General features: G+C 35.2%; 1 protein-coding gene across 1 annotated transcript in view; it reads left to right on the plus strand.

The window, feature by feature from the left end:
• The window catches only part of LOC309674401 (adhesion G protein-coupled receptor A3-like), a gene marked incomplete at its 5' end in the record, with an annotated part of 285,537 nt that overhangs the window by 204,254 nt on the left and 65,870 nt on the right, over nt 1–15,413 (plus strand). The gene's annotated exons all lie outside the window — the stretch shown is intronic.

Consider the following 15,413-nt stretch of genomic DNA (forward strand, 5'->3'; position numbering starts at 1 on the left):
ACTACCTTGTATGATTATGTAAAATGTTAATGAATCACTTTCAAATGTTTAAATATAATCCTCTATGGAAAGTGTCCTTCTATTAACAATAGATTTTTGTTTTACTGAAGTTTACTATGATATTCAGTTCTTGCTGCATTTGATTGCAAATTAATCCATTGAGAAGCTGGACAAATCCCTGAGTTCATGACAGTTAAATATTTATATAAAACAATTTACAAAGTCATGCTTGCCATCTTGAAAAACCTTTGCAAAACTATGCAAATAATTTAACTTCAGAATATACAATACAAACTTCCTTATCTTTACTGTAAGAACTATAGTAATTCAAATAATTATATAAACTTATGCTCTCTGACAAGTGCAAGATTTCAAGGGAAACTGTTGTAGTAGGCATGTAAAGGTTCTGTAATAGAAATTTTGCATTCCTATTCGATCGCTTTTTTTCAGGTAAGGTGACGTTTTCTGTCTATATTTGTGCTAAGCTTGTTCCCAGAGTATATGAACTACATTAAATTAAGTTAGTCCTGGGCTAAAATTGGCTGTTTTTTTTTTCTTTTGCATAAATACTGTTGATGGTGGTTATCTTTAGGTAGCAAGATACAGGGGTGTGAATTACTTTGCATTACTTTTCTTAAATATGAGGCTGCAAGTTGCAAATTCTCTCCAGTAAAAAGAAGTGTGAAGTAAAAGAATATATGCCTCACTCAGCAGAATGCTATTATTATTATTTTACAGTCACTCGAGAATTTTCTTGGAGCACTCATACATTAGAGTGTGTACATCATGCTCAGTCTGAATCCTACGCAGAGCTTGTGGTCTTTCCTGGTCTTTAGGATTAATTTTTTTTTCTTTTTCTAAATTGTGCTTTTATGTCTTGAATGTCAAGACAATATATATGGGGGATATTTCTGCTTGAAGGATCAACAAATTTCAGGTATTAAGTGTAGATTTCCTTATCCTGTGCTTTGTAAAAACAATGTTATTCTAGCTATGTCTACTCTGACTGCTAATGCCAAGAATCACTGTCTGTGACATCAGTCTCAATGTCAGCAGAAAGGTAGACAGAATATGGTGAGGCAGGTAGGCATGTTGCCTAACCAAGTGCACCAAAAAGCATCTAATGAGTAAATAGCATAAGCGAACTGTGAATCCATTCTCAAATCCAGCCTCATGATTATTTTTGCATGGCACTGTGGATTTGGCATCTTGAAGTCAGATTTAAGTTACACTTACACGGATATCTTGTGAATGGGTCTAAAATTACATTAAGGTTTCCTAGAAATCAAATGCATACATTCCCTTTCTCATATTAAAATACATATGCTACTAGTTCCCCAAAAAGCTCTATATCATGTCTTTGGAACCAAATGTGTGTTGTTAATTATCATTATTTGTGTATAGAAGTTGGGGGGTTTCTAACCATGGTTATTGCTGAGTCTTCTACATGAATTCAGTGTCTTTAGTCAACATTCTAATTTCATATTCTATCACGGAGCAATAAAAGTGGGGTTTTTAATGTGTTGCCAATTTCCCGCCCCCAGAAAAGGTTGGACACTTCGTTTCCTTGTAGCCATGAGAGTGCTGAACACAGTAATATGATGACGTAAATTCTGAAGTTTGGCTTCTGTCTTCTCCCTCTGTGCTTTCAGAATTGTTTGGGAGATTTCATGATGAAGTGCTTCATGTATTTCTTTTAACAGCTACTCAGTGAGAGCACTACAGATTTGGAGCAGGACCAAAACTGCTATTACAAAGACGTATATGTAGATTGGTTCTCTGGCTCTTCACAAATATATCATCTTTGATGGCTCTGCATTTGAACTGTACATTTGTCCTCACTTGAGTGACCATTTCATCCATGCTTTTTCTTCATTTTGTGCTGAATCTTTATCATCTTCATACCATTCGCAGCTGCTTAGGCCACTGTTTAGTTTTGGTGATCCTTAAGGAAGGAAGAAAATAAAGACTCTCGTGACAGCGAGTCAAAAGAATTTTTGACATGCCAAAATATCCAGCAAGTAAAACTTCCAAAATTAAACTGGCTTTGTTTCCCACTAGTGAAGACAGCATAGAAAAATTCGTAGCTTGAAATTGATATTCTGATCTGTGACTTTCCCTCTGTTAAAAGACAAAGTTCAGCGTTGCTGGCTAAGCAAATCACTTAGTTTCACCCGTCATTTCTATTCTCTGTTAACATTTTTTAAAAGCATAATTCTACAATTGTGACATTATCTGTAGTATATGAATACAGCTTCGTCTAATAAGATTAATTACTACATGTGTTTTTATTGCTTCTGTGGGAGTAATTGGGTGCGCCAACCTAACCATGCAAAAATTCAGCATAATATGCAAACAAATTGGCAAAGCCACATTCTTTGCTATGAAGCACATGAGCTTCCATGACTTGGCATATTCCCAGAGTGTGCTGTTGTCCTCCAATCTCGAGGACTCATTTGCAAAAGCTATGATGCAGACAGCCAGGAAGGAATTCCTCTGTCTGTATCTCTGTACTTACAACTATGTCTTCTCACCTTTTATTGAGTTTCAGTGGATTTCTGTGTTTCACTGCATTGCTGAGAAAGGTATGTTATGATCAGCATTAAACTGAGGTAATTTTCTTTCACACAGATCATATATTGTCCAAAACTATGTCATATGTAAGTCTAAGCTAGTTTGCAGTTTGGAGTTGAAACCCTTTTAATCAGTTCAAAGCATTGTTCGAGTCTGGAATATATCCAAAGGAAAACACGTATCTACCATGTTCCCTCTATGTCTTTCCTTTATTCTTTACGTTGGCTCTGCGTGGTGGTTCAAACTGGTTATATGATTGATTTGTATTTTATTCTTGCTAGCATGCTTCATTTCTCCAATTATAGTCTTATTCCTAAGGGTTGGGGTTTTAGTAAGATGTTCCATGCCATCCCAATCATAAAAGCTGTTATTCACCATCGTGCCCGACGAAGTAATGCTTTAACCAAACAAAAACTAATAGAATACTTCCCACCTTATACACAAATGCTGAAAAAAACCCAAGTAAGGCTTATTTTTCTTTTATTCACTATTTGTATTTACTAGTATTATTAATTCTGCTCTAGATCCTTTCATTATAAAGATAATAAATATCTATACTATTATGAATATCATAACGATCCAAATAGCAGATGAAAAAAATCTAGAACTGGTTTGCATAAATTACAACTCATCAGCTGACTAAAATGGTGTCTGAAATGCTACTGGGTACCATGCTCTTTCACAGAATCAAGTTGCACGAAGAGAAAGACATGCCTATGTACAATTACATTTTTATCTGCCAGCCACATTTATTAACACATATTTATTAACATTAATTCCTCTGGACCCAGGCTTTCTGTTAGTAGTAGCTAATAAGCCAACATCGGAAATTGCATTTATTGGTACCGTGTAGAGTGGGAAATTCTTTATGAAAACATTTATGTTTACCGAATTTGTTTCGCTCTGATAAACTTTGCTGAATGATGGCTGAGTATCGGTAATTATGTTTGTAATGACACCATTCTTTAATTTGGTGATAAATTTGTTTTGTATTAAATTATGTAAACGTTAAGTATTTATTCCTCAAAATGAGATCTGAAGTACACACAAGGAACTAGCAATTATATTTATTGTTTAAATGTACCACAAGCAAGTAAGATAATCTTTTCCTTGATGGAAGTATGCTAGTGATGCTTTAAGGCACTTGTAATGCAACACATATATATTAAACAAACAGCACTATTATTATCATGTCTATGTGCTTAAGCCCATTTTAAATGCATACATTTTGGCTTCTCAGGAACGAGCATAATTAGCCTTCTTATGCTTCAAGGCAGGTTTGGCTACTGGTGATCTAATTATCTACAAAATGCCAAATTCTTGTTTAGCTTTTTATTCTTTTTAACTTTCGAATCCAGTAGAGTAAGTTCATCTTGACTTCCTCCTGCTCAGTAGTTTGCACACAGTGCGTGCTGGAGTAGTTGGTCTTCGCTTGACAAATGCTGACTGAAGTCAGAGTCACGTTTTTTAGCACAGATAAGCTAGAATAATGGTTTTAAAAATCAATTCTTGGTTCAAAACAGTTTTTGGCATGGCTTAACTTTGCAATCCCCTTTTCTGGCCGTCTTTTGGCTTAATGACTCTTGACAACATTAGTCTCTGATTTTGTTTCTTGTGACTTGCACCTGCATTCCCAAAGTGAAACATTATATTAAACCTTTCCCACACCATCATGCATTTTCTATTGAAGTTGCCTCGTAATGTCCAAGACTGTATCAATTAACACTGCGCTTACTGCACCTGTCCATAGACCAATGAGAAAGGATATATCACAGGGTCTGCAAATGCCTGTTAACACCATTCATGCATTGGATTAAGACTTTTGCTGTCAATATGACAGACAGATACCTTTGGGCTGATTTACTCATGTTGTATACCAGCTACCTGCAATTAATTGTCTTGTTTGTTTTACGTAGCGATTGACTGAAGCATTGTCAGGACAGGGAATTATGGTTTATGCTTTATGCAACTAACATTTCTTTACTACTGCTGTTTATACTTAAACATATCATATGGTTCTGTTTGGACTTCTGTTAGGGAGTATCAGTCTCGAGATACTTCCTGAACTCACCATAAGCAGGTTCTTGGTCTTTTTAAATACTACGTGTTTGCAGGGCTGCTTGAGGGTATTAGGAATTACTCAGTATCACATCTCCTAATTGTCCTGGGTGTTTTAATGCTCACCAGTTATGTAGTATCACGCTGACAGCACTAATTTTGAAAACTGGAATCTGATTGCCTTTATTTGTTGTCCTCTCTTCGATTTTTACTTTATGGTATGGAGATTGAATCGGAAATCAGATCCTTCATCTTAATATGGGCATAGGCAGAGCATAACTGGACAAGCACATAGGAGAATATCTAGTACCCTGCCTAATTAAAATGAGACTGTTATCTATTAGACAATTAAGGAGTACTTTAATTAGGAATGCTTCATGAAAATGACAAAGTGTGCACAAACTGATTATACATGTAAGTACAGGTTCAAATACGTAACATACATAGATCTATACCAAAAATAAAAACTGGCATGTAAATAACAGCAAAAGGAATAGAAACAAAAAAGTTTGATGGCATCCAGTTTTCATTCTGTAATTCCCAAGAAACCAACTCCTGTGAAAAGAATATCGCGTACAGAAAAACCTAATTAAGCCACATAGATGATTGTTTCTGACCCAGTTGTAGTCAACTTAGTATCCTAGAAAGTGTCAGTTGCCAACACAACTTATTGGTTGTTTCATACAACCTGTTAAAAACATTCAAATCGTAGTATAAATATAGGTCCAAATCTGCATCTGCAAAGCTTTGAATGCAATGTATGCCCACTAATTTGGCACGATATGAATGCAATGGGCAAACCGATGCAAAGTCAAACTGCAGCTCACAAAGAACTCAAGTGGGCCTTAAATAGAATTTGTTTTAATAGTGTTTTGAATTTTTAAGTACCAGAAAAACATGTGGGTGTGGATTGCCCATCAATCTAGATTTTCTCATAAAGAAGGTATGCAACTGCAGCACAGAGTTTCATTTTTGTCCAAAATTTTCCAGTTAAAATATGAGCAATTGAACTTATTTGAATACCCATTCTAACTATGCTTCAGTATAATTAAGAATCCTTGGATAACAGGGACTGATCAAATGTGTAATAGAAAATAACTTTCTTTGAAGGTTTCTACTATTAACTTTGTGTCAGCATTCTGATTTTTCTTACAAAACGTCATATTTATTTCATGGGCCTTATTACTAGGTTTGATAGAAGATTTGAACGTGATTTTTCACTCTGCCATTGCTTTCCCAATCTTAAATATTGTGTGTTTCAAAACATATATTTTTTAAATTCCTTATAAATTCCTAGAAAGGGAACACTGTAAACTGTTAATTTGAAAAAAAAAAAAAAATCTGTTGTATAAGCAGGATAATTTTCCCCCAGGCACAGTCTACTTATTTGTAACTGCTGTAAAAATCTCTGTTTTTTCATGTGTATATCAGACCTAAAACCCATTTGTAGCCTATAATAAATTGTGCAATAGATTGAAACAGTCTTGAGGTGGAGATAGCTCAAGTTTACCATCAGACCCTCAATAAAGACAAAGGCATTCAGACATCTTCAGAATAAGTATTTTTATTTTACGTACAATGAATGATTTCCCTATACCTTCATACCAAATTATCATTGAACACAATAAATACATGTTTTCACTGATAACTAAAATTTGAAACATGAAGTATCTGGGTTTGGACCCAGATTAGAAGAAAGCTAACTATGCAATGGTATTCTTAAACCTTGAGAAACATAAGAGGAATGGATGAAATACTAGTCTCGCTGAAGTCAAAGTAAAATTCGTGTGCACTTCAGTGTAGCCAGAATTTCTTCTCCTATGATTCTTTTAGTAAAATCTGTCATTATATAAATTTGTTAGACCTTAAATGCACCACACAAACATAAGACAAGGAAGAGAAATAGTTGTGATATTCTTTATGCCAAAGTAGCATTATCCCTAAGCTGCAGACCTGTAAAAATGTTTGATGTAGTTAAAAAGAAAGACAATAATGTAGTTAACATTTAAAGCAAAATTTAGTCATGCTAAATCTTGGATTTGAGATTTAAGATAATTGTGCACACTATAATCACCATCTTTGCTGGCAGCTATAAAAACAGCATGCTGTATATCAGTTATAGAACCTATCACTGAGTGCAGCAGACAGATGGAAGAGATATGGGGGACAAGACCAAAATTAATTCAGCAAAAGAATATAATTGAATATACTTTGTCTATTCCTGGCTCTCCTTTTCTCTATGAACTTCGCCTAGTTTGGCTTCTGTCTTCTGGGTGTCCATTTTCCAGTTCTGTTGTTTTAAGTCATCCCAGTCTTCAGAGATGTTAGCTATTCCTTATAAAATAAGGACTAGTTAATGTGTTCTTGTACAGCACTTTCAATCCGTGCCAATGATTAAACTTTTTTCTGGACTAAGCCATTACCGATTGTGAAGTACTTTAAAGTATGATTTTGTATATTTAAATCAAAACCTAATTTTTTTAACAGCACAGATTAGGCCACTACTGACACTGCTGTCTTAAATGGGTTTTTTGTAGTTTCATCTGTTTTTACACCACTGTACAAGTCTGGTGATGCACAAGGAGAGGCAGAAGCCATTTTGCTTTGTCTTTTGCTGTCTTATATCGGGGCTGATGAAAATACAGAATCAGAAATAACGGCTTGGCGCCAAACAAAGAAATTGCATCTTGAATAAACATGATTAAAAGTCAAGCTGTTGATTAAAACAATGCCATTTTAGCAGTCCTTTTTCTTTTCTTAGTGGAATTTCATTTCAAATACTCATAATTTATAGCTGAAATTAGCTAGTCAGTTATCAAGACTGTACTAAATGTGTAAAATCTGTAAAAAATTATGCTATGGCAGTTTACTTCTAATTCTTGAAACATAGTATAGTGAAAGGAACTTCGGGGACTTTATGCACTGTTGGGCCAACAAACAATTAAAGCTTTAATCACCTCTGTGGTGGTTATGGCTGGTAAAATATCCCAGGCAATTGTGTGAACCGTTTTATAGTTCCATTTTGGTTGTGTATGCACTAGTTTCAAATCATTATATTACTGGACTGCCTTGTAACATTTGGATAGCTCATTTCTGAGCTATCCATTACCGATGAAGTAGACCATAGTGTTTCCTTAGAGGCGATCCCTCTCTTTTATCTTTTGTCATATAATCCTCCATGCAACACATTAAATACTCTAACAGAGCAGTGGGCAAAATTCTTCTCTGACATCTACCCCATGAGCTTCAATATTGTGTATTCCTATGAGAATGATGATCCTTTTATCCATATTTCCAGAAAATCAGAACACTGTAAGACAATATATTAAGTATAGGAGCAGTTTTCCCTTTTAACCGGTCCATTGTTAAAGGGCTAGTAGACTATATAGTTTGTTGTCTGGATCATAGGTTTTAAAAAAGGACTTGAAAATTGTGGGGTTTAGCTTCCCATTTAACTCAAAGTGTGGGGCTTTTTTTAATGAATTTCGGCTGATTAGTTTGTGGGAGCTAAAGGACAGGGGCTTAGCGAGCTTACGAAAGGGACTGAACCTCTGTAGAACTGGACGTGCATTGGTGTGATCTGCAAAGAATTGATGTAATGACAGTTTACAGGCTAGCAGAGCCAATGAGGGTATCAATTACAACCCTTTTAGATCTGTGGAAAAAATATTTCAAAGGCAAGTTTATTTCCTATCAGAGACATTTTGTACCCCATTGCAGTACTGAGAGGAAGCCTACATTCCTGCTTTGTTTCAACTGCTCGTGGTGGGACTCTGACAACTGGTTACTATGAGGTAAACACAAGCATCTGCTCAAAACCGTGACTTTCTGGATGTCTGGCTTACCTTGCAGTATATGTGAGGTTATTTACTGCTGAATGGAGACGAGAAAATCAATCGGTCATTTACCATGCGAGCAAAAGGATGCACACTGGAGGTTCTTCTGGATTGAAACATATATAATAAATCTGTTCTCTAGCCTGTCATAATCCATGTAGCCATCCTCTCCATCACTGTTTTGCCAAAGTAAAGAAATTTGGTTGTCAACAATAAGTGATTCTATGTTACACAAACTTTGGCCTACACCGAGTGCATCTGCCTCTTTCAATACCGGTGGAAGTTGCTCATTGATTAAGTAGGAAAGACCCTTAATGTTTAGGATAAGCGATCCTACTTGTTGCTGAAAATTACAGCAAGTGAAAATAGAGAGTCTGGATTTGAAATCATGCAATATTTTTACAAACTGTTCACTAAGAAGCAGAAAAGAGACTGCAGTAAATCCTTAACTGCTGTAAATTAGCATAGCAGTGCAGATTTCAGTGGCTGATGATCTGCCACATTCTTTATTGAACTGTTAATGTTGTATAGGTGCCATTTATTAGTATGTTCTGGTTTCTCTTTCTCTAAAACAATGGGCAAATATTAACTGCATTCTGATCGTTTTGTTAGATGATTTTGTTTCCACAAGGCATATACAGGCAAGTGATAATTAAAGTTCACAGTGTGAAATCGCTAACTCTCCTTCACACCCAACAGAAAGGATGTGTGCTATACCGCAAACTGCAAAATTAAGGTTTCTTTGTGAATCAGACTCTGCCAGAGTTAGATCTAGCTGAAGCTTTTGCTTGGTGCAAATCCAGCTATATGATTTGACTTAAGCTGATGGTACGTTTTCAGCAGGGTATCAAGTTACTGCAATATGTATATTGCACATGCCTTCTATATGCAGGATCTTTGTTGCTTTTTAAATTGAGTGTATGAAAAAGTAATTTTTCAGCTATCTTAAGAAATTATTTTGCAATCAAAAAAATGGCTCTTTCCAGATTTTTTTTTATTGTTTAACTTTCAATTTTATACTCAATATGCTATTTTATACAAATGTTTACCAATATGAATTTTAAAGAGATAGAGTAGGGCTTTACCTGTAACATTTTTCATTTTTTTTTAATTTCAGGAGGAATCTATTGTTAAATAATGCTATGTTAGCTTCATAACCAATTGTTTTATTCATTGACTTGTTTCCAAGGAAGCAATAGTGTCTGAAAAGAAAGCATGAAGTTTAATGCAGTTGTCAAAATTATTGTAATAAGCACCATGGAATTATAAATATTAGTATAAATTGTACCTATGCACTTACGATTATGGAAATCAATCTAAGTAGAAATACAATAATATTATTCATGTCTATACTGAAGAATGTGGAGAGATGAATCTTTTTCAAGAAATAGAATTAAATAACTCAGAATAATAAAGTAATTACATTAATGAGAAGCACACTGTTGTGTAAATTCTGTAGGCCTGAACTCCATGATGCAGTCTTAGAAGTCTAAAATATTAGTTTGTTGCCTGGTAGATAGATGTTTGATTTGCAAAGGGTCATTGCAGAAGTGCAATGGTGGGTGCTTGCCCCATTGGATAATCAGACCATAGATTTCATAAAATTATGTTTTCACTGGGTTGAGACTTTCTCTCCTTCTTTCATAAAAAGTAAAAGTCTTAGATAGTAATGCTTTTTAGTGCTTCAGAATTAAAACCTGAGTGCACAGCTATAGTATTGCAGATATGTCTGACGTTATTTCAGCGGTAGAAAAAGAGAAAATATATTTGAGAAAAATGAGCAATGGATGGAATTCCTCATTCATCCTCATTTGCTGCAGCACCTTTATTTGGAGAGGATCACTGCAAGACATCGAGCTATGCGCAACTGCCTCTGGGCTGTCCTGAAACAATTGTTTTCATGGTGGGGATTTTATGTTAACCATAACCAACAGAAATATTAGTAAGTGTGTTAAGTAGCAGAAGAGCACTGTGTACAATATTAGGCTGTAAAGACTGATTAAGCCTCTGAAAAAGGGACAAATTCTGACACCTGTTCTTAAAATCGTGCATGAAAAAAGGATATAGAAGCCTAAGTAAAAAAAAACCACACATTTTAAACCTCTTTATAGCCCCTTAGAACTTTCTGTTCTAGACCATCTGTGAAATTAGCAGATAATAAATGCAAAAGTTTTGCTTTAGATATTCAAATTGGTAAATAGAACAACTCTTGCCTGCAGACTCAATTTTACTGTCCACTTCTCTCCACCTTAGACAATTATGGACTTCTGTCAGGAACTCTCAGTTCATTATGTACTCACCTATCTAAAACACAAAGTTTGAATTGGCTTAATTGCTTCAGTCAGCCAAGTCTTAAAAATATCCTATTTGATTATCTCCATAACAGAAAAATCTTATTTTCACTGTATGAGTGGAAGTGCCAATTGAAAACCTATCAATTCCCTTATGTATATCTGAAAAGAGGCTAACTGGTCAGAATAAAATAAATATTATTTTTTTTACTCAGTTCATTGATTCAATCCATGAGCTAGCCAGACATCACAATGTCTTTCAAAATGTGCATTTTTAAATTATTGCCATTCCCTTGCTTCAGATGAAAATATATTGCAGGATAAGATTAAAATGTGACCAAATAAATACATACTTTAAAACATTTAAAAGGTTAGTGTTTTTAAGGACTATGAGACTGACAGTAGAATTGAGATGCGCCAGCTACCTTCAGTGGATAATCAGCAACGGAAATAGTGATATATTTTTGTTAGAATATTTATATTCTGAGAGGCAATGCCACCCTCTCTAGATAGGAGGGTTATTCAAATCTCTGCTTGCTGAAACTGCCAGAACATTAGTAGTGGGAACAGAGTGAAGACAAAAACTCAAGTCATCACAAGTCTCTTCAGCTTTTGGGTTAGCTGGAGGTCATTTGGGCCTCAGAAACAAATCTAGAACTTCCCTACAAGGTGAGATTACCAGTTATAAGCCATAATGATGCGTCTATAGGTGTTCTAGCTGTTGTATGTGGAGGTTGAAGTGATTGTGGGGATTGCAGAGCTATCCACAGTTTCAGAAAGAAGGACAAAAAAAGGAGGGTTATGGTGTAGGGAAAAGCAAGGCCTTCATTTTAGCTGGTTTTGAGGCTTAGGAGAAGACAGTTATCAATTACCTTTAAGAGGAAGAAAACCAGGAGAGCCCAGAGTTGAAGAAGGGAAGAAGATATTTACAAGTGAGAATTTTTTAATCCCACTTATGTAAGTAGAGCAATATAATAGGTGCAAATCTATGGAGCAAGACAGGTGGTACTGAGAATCCAACATCAACATTTTATGTATTTGAGGGTGTTTGTTCCAGATTAGCTCTAGTCTGGCCCCATGTAACTCATCAGTTACATTTTGTGACTGTTTCATCCAAACACGATCCACATTGTGCACTGTTAGAGTACTTTGTGAATGCGTGGCAATAGAGATCCCATCAGGAAATTTGTCTGAAAATTGGCGTTCAGATATGAATGTGATAGGATGAAAATAATACCTGAATATCAGACCAGTGTTCCAAATCTGAACTAAAATGTTAATACAGATGCACCCATAAGTCTACTGTACTCAAGAAGCATGGATCTGGCAAGCTTATTCAAAAATTTTGGTGAGTCCTATTTTAGACAACCGCAGTGGTGAGACTATTTTTTTTTTTTCTGTTTTTTAAATTGCTGTCTGAAAGACCTTTTCCCTGACTTTAGAATAAATAATCTTTCTTTTTTTTTTAATGGTGCCGTCAATACTTTTTTGAAATGTAATGAGAAAACATCCATTAATTGTCAGCAATGCTACTTTAACCCCATTAAGGCATCTTTGACACAAAGGCGTAGACTCAGCCTCAGGGCAAAATGATTCACATCTGCTTATATTGTCATCTTGATTTATTTTTAATTTGTATTTTATTTTATGATATTACATTGCAGCTCAATCTAGGAGTTAATGGATTGTTACAGATCTGTTAAATTCCAGTAACAATCGTATTTGTTTTCCCATTGTCATTTACCTTTGACTGTGCAGCCTTTTTGCAGGCAAAAAATTCGTTCCTGTTTGGGTTTGTGGATTTGAAGCCCCGGGTTATATTTTATTCCTTCTCATGCTTTCTACCTCTTTTCTGCCTTGATTTCTTCTCTTTTTACGTTCAAACATTATGCACTGCTATTGTTGAAGATCGAAGTGTTATATAGAAATCCATTTCTTTTTCTTTCTTGCATGTAGTGTTCCTGTCAGTTCAGTTTAGTGTAACCTTAAGAAAGGTTTGATTTCGGTTTGTGCTTGATTTCACATTGCCTGTCACTGATAACAAATGTGTCCACAGTCATCCAGGACTGAATGCATTTCTGTGCTGCTTCCTTCCTCAATCTTTTAGATATGATTCTATGATTATACTTATTTTTCTGTCTTTGTCCTCTGACCAGCATTCCCACCTAAATAAAATTATTTAAAACTGGAAGTATTATATTCAAGCTAAAAGTTTTTATTATTATGTATTTTCCTCAGGGTTAGGATTCAATAACTCTTAATTACAGACTAAAACTACTTATAATAGCATCAGATTCCTTATAGCCTCGGAATGTTTTGATTTGAAATGCGTTACACTTATTTGTCCTGTTTTCTTTTCTGACATGTTTTAAGTTCTGTGATGCAACAAGTGCTATACCATATACCAAAAGGGAAATCTGCAGTAAGGTTTAGTTGTGGCACTTGCTTCCAGAAAAATTAGTGGAATGTATCTGAGGGGAGATCTTATCACCCTCTACAAGTACCTGAAAGGAGGTTGTAGAGAGGTGGGGGCTGACCTCTTCTCCCTGGTGACAAGTGATAGGACGAGAGGAAATGGGTTCAAGTTATGTCAGGGGAGGTTTAGATTGGATATTAGGAAATGTTTTTTCACTGAAAGGGTTATTAAACATTGGAATAGGCTGCCTAGGGCGGTGGTGGATTCGCCATCTCTGGAGGTGTTTAAAAAGAGCATAGGTGTGGTACTTGGGGACATGGTTTAGAAGTGGTTTTGTCAGGGTAGGTTAATGGTTGGACTTGAAGATCTTAAAGGTCCCTTCCAACCTCAGCAATTCTATGATTCTATGATTAATATGTGCTTACTCCAGTATGTAACTTTAGCAGTTTCTTTAGTAAATATAGACTCTATTTAAGTTTTCTGGCTTTGAATTTTTATAGTTTCTTACATTAAAAAATACTGTTATTACTTTATTACCTTTAGTTTGACCATAAATTACATTTTAATAGCTTAACCATCCTTTTTTCAGCATTTACTTTCCCCTCTCTCCCCACACTCAATATACAAATGCACAATTAATATGTATTTTTTATATTGTTATGGAGGTTCTTGTTTTCCCTTTCCTCACAACAATACATCCTACTGTTCTGCAAGCAGACCTGGCCGTCATTGCCATTATGTGTTTGTGCAATGACAATCAAAACTGACCATTCTCTACTGAAAGCATGCTCGGTGATCAAAAGCATCTGTAAACTGCCAGGTGACTGCTTCATACTGATGACCAGATGTGCAGTTGTATGATGTTTCACCAGACGTTGTAAATATGATACAAATTTGATATACTCCTCTTCCCTCTCTCCTTTATAGATCATGCATTTCAAAAGCAACTGGGCCTTCTCTTTGCATGTAAATTGATTATTAAAAACAAAAACCCTGCAAGTTTACTAGTAAAGAAACTTATGTTAGAATTCTCCGGCCCAGAAAGTTTCAAGTTTCCAGTTATTTTCCCAATGGATAGTTGCTGTCTGGTACTTTTGGATGAACATGGATTACACGTATACTGCTGTCAAGAGTGAACATACACTGATGATGTTATTGATACTATCCAAGGTAATTAACAGCATGATTCAAATGTAGATTTTATAAAATTATTAAATAAATTTTCTAATGGATTTTCCCCAGAAACTCTTCTGTGAATTTTATGCCTTTTCTTCTCCATATGCTTGTTACATGTCCATTGAGTCAAGAAATTTAATGGTTCTCAACTGTATGTTGACCAGAAGATTACCATTCACCTTTGCTTTTTAAGAAAAGTCACTGCAGCTCTCTGAAGATCTCAAGTCGTACTTGGAATTAATGTATTGAGCTAAGTAATATCATGAAACTGAAAATATTTATTTGTTCTTAAACCAGATTTTTTCCTTAGGGTAAAACGGAATTTGTTGACTTAAATCATTGTTAGAATGGTCTGCACAAATTCAAACTGATGCTGTATGTGGGAGACAGCTGGTTGTCATGGTAACTGTAGTGCAGTTTTTAATTCCACTTGGTGAGTAATGCTAACACAATGATGCTGAATAGACCATGGCTTAGCAAGTACAAGTATCTTGCATTCTCTATGTCAAGGTTACAAAGCAAGAAAATGCTGTTCAGACATGCAGAATGCATCATTTTTGGCTTATTGCTTCTGAACAGAGACATAAAAAAAATCTGAAAAGCTAGAGGTTCTCAAAGCTATACAGAGAATATGGTTTTGGTGTGTCCCTCAAAGAGCCCCAACAAGGTGATAAAATTAAGAGACGGACTGTAAGATATTTATAACTAGTGAATACATTTTTGTTTTCTTATGAATGTCACTGCATTTTAATGTAGATCTATTGAAGAAATGTGGGAATATAAAAATTTAGAATCACAGAAGAACATAAAGTGGCCAATCAGTTTTTATTTTTGTGTTTATGTATGGAAGAAAGTAGGACATTAACTGAAGGTATTTCATTTTGTAAAAGTTGAGCTGTTTTCAAGAGATCTTTGCTTTTCAGGTGCCTTGTCCTGTGTGAAAGAAACAAAGCACAATAAGTCTAAAGTGCTGTTGGGGAAGTAGGATCAAAGTCCATTCGTTAGTTTGCTAAATTAGTCTTTTCTAGACTAATCTGTGCCCTCATACTTGCTATAAAAATA

Source organism: Vanellus vanellus, assembly GCF_965231255.1.
Source record: "Vanellus vanellus genome assembly, chromosome: 7".
NCBI lineage: Eukaryota > Metazoa > Chordata > Aves > Charadriiformes > Charadriidae > Vanellus > Vanellus vanellus.